The 6,816-nt window shown below is 48.6% G+C and overlaps 1 long non-coding RNA gene across 3 annotated transcripts in view; it reads right to left on the bottom strand.

Annotated features, from left to right (window-relative positions):
• The window catches only part of LOC108404081 (uncharacterized), a 38,441-nt gene that overhangs the window by 11,980 nt on the left and 19,645 nt on the right, over positions 1-6,816 (bottom strand). The window lies entirely within an intron of this gene.

The raw sequence follows: 6,816 nt of genomic DNA, 5'->3' as shown, positions 1-6,816 counted from the left end.
GTAGGACAGACTGAGAGCCACAGATGTATTTGAGGAAAAGCATGATGAGAATTTTGCCTCTGGGGACTGTGCTGGCTTTTCACAAGCCATTTTCCAGCAAAAATTTTATCAGTATCTTTAAAGTTGAAATTTTCAGTGCCTGGAGAAAAAGAAAAATGGTAATAGAGGACTGTAACTTATCCCAGCTGGAGAGATGAGGGAAAGGTGAGAGTGAGGCTTGGCTTGAGAGCATGGCTATCCCCTCACTCACCCACTGGAGGTGATTGGTGCCCCTCACCACACTGCGATTCTCCAGTCCTTCGGGCACAGGGGAGGACTGAGCTTTCTGCCCCCCGTGATGCTAGGTGAGCTGCGTGACTTGCTTTGGCTGGTGAATTACGAGTGTAAGCAACATGTCACTTCTCTGCAGAAACATGTGTTCAGTTGGCCACATTCTGCTTTTCCTGACTCGCCAGGAATGTATGTGGGAGCAAGTGGGTCCCTGGGTCACTCTGAAATGGGTGATTTTCCCAAACACCTTTAGTGTCTGAGCCAAAGCCTGCAATGACCCAGATCCTCAGCCTTCAACTTTACTCTTTAAACTGGAGAACTGTGTACTAATGGAGTCCAACACTGGGGTCAGACTTATCTGCTTTCTGCAATAATATAGACACTGGGCATTTGTCTCCCTACAGCTAAACAGAACGTGTTTAGAAAACACTACAATTGATAAGTTGTAAGAGAAAAACTATAATTCCCAGACTCCCTTGCAGCCAGGTTCAGGTTTAGGTCCTGCCAACCACATAAACTCTAAGGAGAGTTCGCTGATGCAGATCATGCCAAAAGCAGACCTAGCAGCTAATACTAGTTTTACAGCTTGCTTTCTATGCTCAGAAAGCTGGAGGTCTTGTTTGTGAGACCAGATGAGGTAGTAAACAGCATTATAAATAGCCATATGCCATCTGGAGCTTGCCTACATATCCATGGTGCCCACACACTACTGAGATGTGCAGAGGGAAATAGGGTTGAAGCAGGGGAGGCTTCCTGGGGGGCATGTGCATGAGTGTGTGTATGCGTTTGTGTGTGTGTGCATTGGGAGCATATGTTGAAGTGGTTTCTTGCTGGATAAGTGAGGAGGAGTGGGTGTGGAAGGGCTTTCCAGAAGAATAATGGCTATGGAATTTTCAAAGTAATAATCCTTTTCCAAAACACAGAGGGTATGAATGTGTGCACTTAGAACCTAAGACTATAAAATAAGGAAATGTTAAAAATAGAATTCTATCTCCTTCTGGATGTCGTGAGGGGCAGTTCCTCCCCCCTTCTCTGAGAATGACACTGAAGCATGATGGTTGCAACCAGGCCCGAGGTTGGGCCCGGGTGGAACAGTATCCTACACACCATCACACAGAGAAGAGCAGGGGAAGTGCATGGACAGAGGTATTAGCTGCCTGGATTCCAGCATCAGGACAAGCCGTGTAGCCTCTCTATCTCCATTTATTTTTCCCTTAAGTGGGGATCATTTCAATCTTTTGGAGATATTGTGAGGATACAAAGAGACAAGAGATGGGAAATTTCACCAAGATCATACATGCAGTGCACATGTGAGTCTACTGGCATATGCTGGAAGAGGCATCGTTCAGAAGAGGAGAAAATCCCATCAGCAGGAAGGAAGGACAGCAACCAAGCCTGTAAAGGCACAGAAAGAGAAGAGAATGGCCAAGGGAGGAAAGAGCAATGCTTACCATGTCTGAATACTTGAGAGGGGCCTGGGGGCCAGGGACTATCTGTGGTACCTGCAGGCCCTGGTCCACTGCCGTTCAGGTAAATGCACAGCCCTGAGTCCTGCCTGGCCTCTCAGCCACCATGATCTGGTGCTGATGGGGGGCAATGGACTCACTGGGGTGAGCTGGGGTTGGAGGGGGAGCACAGTGGTGACACCACAGCCTGGCTCCAAGGCAGACCACCTAAGAAATTCATAGGTAATAGCAGATCCTCCAGTATATTGAATGCACAACCTGTATAGCAAGCATTATCTTCATTCACAAAGTTTCAGACCATACTATTGTGTAAGGTGAAGTCTGTTTTTCTGCCAGCCAGTATCTTTTCATCACATTTCTTAATCTGTGTGTAAAACAAGAGGCTAAGGAATTAGCAAGGTCAGATCAGTGTAGAGAAGAGGTGATTCCATCACCTCCCAATCCCATCTTGGGGTGGCAGTGGGTTTTGGTTCACCTTCTGAGAGAATCTCAAACTCACCAGCATAATGGTGACACTGATGAAATCTGACTTTGGTCCAGGTGGCCTTTTTTACAGGCCACTTCCCCTCCCATCCCTCTTTCTCCTGCTCTCCTTCCTGCCCCTATCCCAGGATGCCAGAGGATCACCTGACCTCTGACCGGGCATCTGTCCTCTCTGGGCCAGCAATGTGTGCACCCCCCACCCCCCACTCCCCCACACATATGCCGTCTCATCATCCATGTCTGCTCCATCCCCTGAAGCTGGATCTTGCTGTGCTGATCTGAGAAACCAAGAGTCTGCATGTGTGTCTGTGGGTTCAATGTCATGGCCATGACTCTAGTCATGGGTAGGCATCTGGTAGGAGCCAAGTGGGAAAGGTTCCTGGCAGAGAAGACAAGAAATTCCGGATCAGGCAGGCACTGGCACACGCTTCCTCACAGGCACCTGCTCTTATACAGGCTTTCCCTCTGGATCCTATCTGCTTCCTAAATGCCACCACAGCTTTCTTGGCAGTACAAGGTAATTCCCCTCATTCCAGAAAATCTTACTCCTCAGGAACATGCCATGGAATGAAAATGTATCTCTCACTGCAGGGAAGTCAACTGTCCAGGCTCCCAGGCAGATGCAGCTTGTCCTCTTGATACCCTGGTGTGTCCCGCGGCCACAGGACGTGAGGCCTGAGATAACGGCAGCCCTGAACTCTTCAGCAACATTTCCTGGAACTTTTTGAGATGCAGAGAAAATAAGCAAACTGACTCTGAGCAGCAGCTCTTGGCCAGATGTCACTTCTCAGACCCCAGGGACTGACTTAATGTCTAGTTTGGACTCTGGGTCTAGTGGGCTGTGTAAGAAAAGCCCCATTTTGCATACCGAGGATTTCAATGAGGCTACGATAATGGCAAAAGTCTGCAAGCCAATTTTCCAAGACCCCATTCAAATAATCTCCCTGAACAAATTTGATTTCTCAACTTCTATCACCATCCCCTCCCAACTGCAAACCCCTAGGTTTTGGGGTCTCCACCTGCCTGCTTCCACCTTTTAGCACTGTCATTTGCATTCTTATTCCATTCCACCATCCAGATAATCAGCAACTTAAGGGCATAGAGTGTGCTTAGCACAGCCCAGGAATCCTTGCCAGACTGCCTTAATTGTCTTGGGGTGCTTATTTCCCCAGCTGCAGCGAGTACTGACAGCAGCCTGCCCTCGACTTCAGATATAGTCCTCAGCTACGGAGGTCTGCCTCCCTCAATGCCACACCCTCTTCCAAGGGGGCAGCTGTATCCAGTGAGTAGTCAGTGAGGGACCAGAAGGCCTGGCCCACTTCCCCAGCCTGGAACAGTTCTGAGGGGCCACCCCAGCTTTAGAACTCTCTGCAGAGTCAGCCTGAGCCCTCGTGACTGCACAGCAGCCCACTGCTTCCTCTGCCTAACCTGTTTCCTGCCCCTCCCCTTCCAAGTGTTACACCCAAGAGCACTCTTTCATAAACTTCCTGCGTGCTGAACTCCATCTCAGAGTCTGCTTCCCAGGGGACCCAACCTGCAATAGAGGGTTTTGCAAATCGGAGCTGCTTGATAAATACTGGGTGGCATAACTGAACAGCCAATTGCTTGGTGATGAATCTAATCAGAGGGTAGCCTCGTGGGGACCAGTTAGTTGACCATGCAAATAGGTGGAGGGGCCTTGCCAGAAAATAAGTGCCATGTGGCACCAGACCCTACCTAGCAGGCCACTTTGAAATACTGGGAGAAGCTGGAGTCATGAAACATGTAGGAAAAGCCAAACATGGTTCTTGAGTTGTACCCCAGGCAGCTCCAGCCAGAGTTATTTATTAGTGAATGAAAAGAAGGACCACAGAACTCTTATTCTGTGAAGAATGAGACCATTTTCCAAATCATTCTCAATCTGTAATATTCTCACCAAAAGCAAATCCCTCCCATTCTGGAACACGCCATAGCTCAGAGAGAGACAGAGAGCAGCAGGTGAGGAAGAAAGCATCCTTTCCTGGGTTGCAGCTCCAGCCAGGGCTTTTCAAGCATCAGAAGGAGGGACACTTCCTTAGAACGCAACTGATGAAGGTGCAGCCTTAGGCAGCAGCCCAGAATGACTGCATACAGAGACCGAGACTTTTCTACAACTCATATGTAAGTTCTGGTGATAAGGATGGGTTTTTTTTTTTTCTAAGTGCAGACTTGTAGGATATGAAAGAAGATCAGAATGAATGATGTTGAATGGATGGAAGGAAGGAAGGAAGAAAGGAAGGAAGGAAGGAAGGAAGGAAGGAAGGAAGGAAGGAAGGAAGGAAGGAAGGAAGGGAGGAAGGGAGGAAGGAAGGGAGGAAGGGAGGGAGCAGCACAAAGCAGAGAAGAGGAGAAGAGAAGAGAGGAGAGAAGGGCAGAAGGGAAGGAGGAAGGAGCAAACTACAGCTGCTGTGCCTGGCAGCTCATATCCATGCAGAGGAGAAGGAAATACTGTCCTGCATGAGCTCTGGGGTGAGTGTGGGAGGTGGGGGGCCCTCTGGCTCCATATTCCCTACCTCACTCAAACAAAATTAAATCATTGGCTGCCAAGTATTGTGAGGGGTTGTTTGAGTTTCCAGTTTGGGGAATTTGGGTTTAGAATAAAGAAATATTTAAATAGATGATCATTTAATTAATTATCTGCACTGTCTTTATCTTGACAACTGCCACTTACCTGGGGGCACCTGGTTTCCCTTGTCCCTGTAGCCCCTTCTTAGCACCCATTTCAGCTCTTTTATTGAAGGCCTGCCTCCCACCACGGCCAAGCTTTGAGATCATCTTGTCCCATCATTTCCCTTTGTCATTGGTCTCATTTGATCCAGGCATGGAAAAAAAATGTCCCAAGATGACTTCTTATTGAAAGAAAAGGAGATAAGTCATGAGAAAGGAAAGAATTTTTCTTTTTTTTTTTGCAACTCAGGAAATGCAACTCTCCAGATAAGTATAAAAAAAAGTCAACTATATAATATTCAAAAATAAAACTTCCCTTGAAAAACTAAATGTATCATTCATGTGTCTCAAACCACGGTCACTTGGTCACTTCTTTTTTTAAACAAAAAAGGCAGATTTGGGACCGTGGTGGGTGTGGCAATGAATTTCAGACCACTCCCTTTCTCTGTGAGCATTAATTAAACGCACAGGAAAAGTAAGATAATCCTTCCAATGTCATTCCTCGTTCTTCCCACTGCCTGAAGGCTGCAGAGCCAGCTGACCCTGATCCAACATTTTTTGCCCAAGTCTGTAATGGGAGCACTGCAGGGTCTCCAGGGCTTTAGCATCCGTGTGTGTGTGTGTGTGTGTGTGTGTGTGTGTGTGTGTGTGTGTGTGTCTGTGCTGATAACCTTGTCCTGTTTCTCTAGTGGTACAACAGCTTTGGAGGGTAGCTGAGAACAGCTGTGTGAAACACCTTCCTACCCTGTTTACTGGAACCTTCCTACCCTGCCACAAAGCCCATTACCAGAGCCTCGGCAGTACATCCAGGCAGGTAACCGAACCGTTCTTTAAACCTCATCTGTAAAATACAGATAATGAGGCCCACTGTCACAGGGTTTTCATGGGAATAAAGCAAGACAATGTGTGTGATAGGCTTAGCATGGGGAGCTGCTAGTACAATGGCTCCTCTTCCTCCCCCCTTTGCAGAGCTCAGGCAAAGTCATGGCTCTGCGCCCTCTCCTCCTGGTGGTGCTGTCAACATGCTCTCACAGAGGCAGTGAGGGAAGGAGCCTGCTCTGGGTGTCCCTGCTTTCTCCTCTTTTCAGCCCTGGTCACAAATGCACAGTGACCTCTCCCTTCCCTGAACCTGAGAGCCCCACAAATCCAGCACAGGACACTGAGCTGCTCACTAAGGGTCTCAAGGGTCTTTATTTTGTCTGTCCATCAGAATGGAAGCTACCTGAGGGCAGGCTTGAGCTGCCTCTCCCTGTTGTTTCCTCCCAAACTGCCTAGACTAACCAGGGGCCCTGCTGGGTTTCAGTGCTGGACAAACTGACACAAACGCAGTGCATGGAGTCCTGGGTGGCTGGAGTCAGAGACGCCTCCAGCCTCGCATGGCCATACGGGTCACACCAGCACCAGGGAACCTGAGGATCAGCCTGGCATTAGAGCAGCCCTCTGGCCCTCCCATGCACAGTGCTTATGCCTCTTCTGTCCTCTGAAATGAGACAGGCAGATGGTGACAAGGCCAAAGCTTGGAAGGCAAGCCTGTGTCTTCTTCTTCTGTCAACCGTTCATCTTCAACCTCTTTTCCCCATTGGAGGCTCCCCTGCGTCCACCAGACACCCACGGACCTCACATAACCGCAACTTCTACAAGCATTGCTTACTTTCAGACCAGTGGTGAAATTCCCTCCCTGAGCACAGAAGCGTTCTACTTTGCTTTCCAGAAGCTCCTGGATTACTGGGACAACAGTTCCCTGTGCAGGGGAGGCAGAGTCACCCAGACGCTCGTGCTTACTCTAGAGAGTCAGCAGGCCTAAGCTGGAAGGCCAGATCTACCATGGATTAGCCCTGGGTGACTGAAGAGTGGTGTTCTTCACCTGTAAAATAAAGGTACTGATGCTTCTACACCAGAACTTTGTAAGAAT

This window comes from Manis javanica, chromosome 1 (genome assembly GCF_040802235.1).
Source record: "Manis javanica isolate MJ-LG chromosome 1, MJ_LKY, whole genome shotgun sequence".
NCBI lineage: Eukaryota > Metazoa > Chordata > Mammalia > Pholidota > Manidae > Manis > Manis javanica.
The sequence above is the reverse complement of the archived record's forward strand: the minus strand, read 5'-3'. Positions and strand labels throughout refer to the sequence as shown.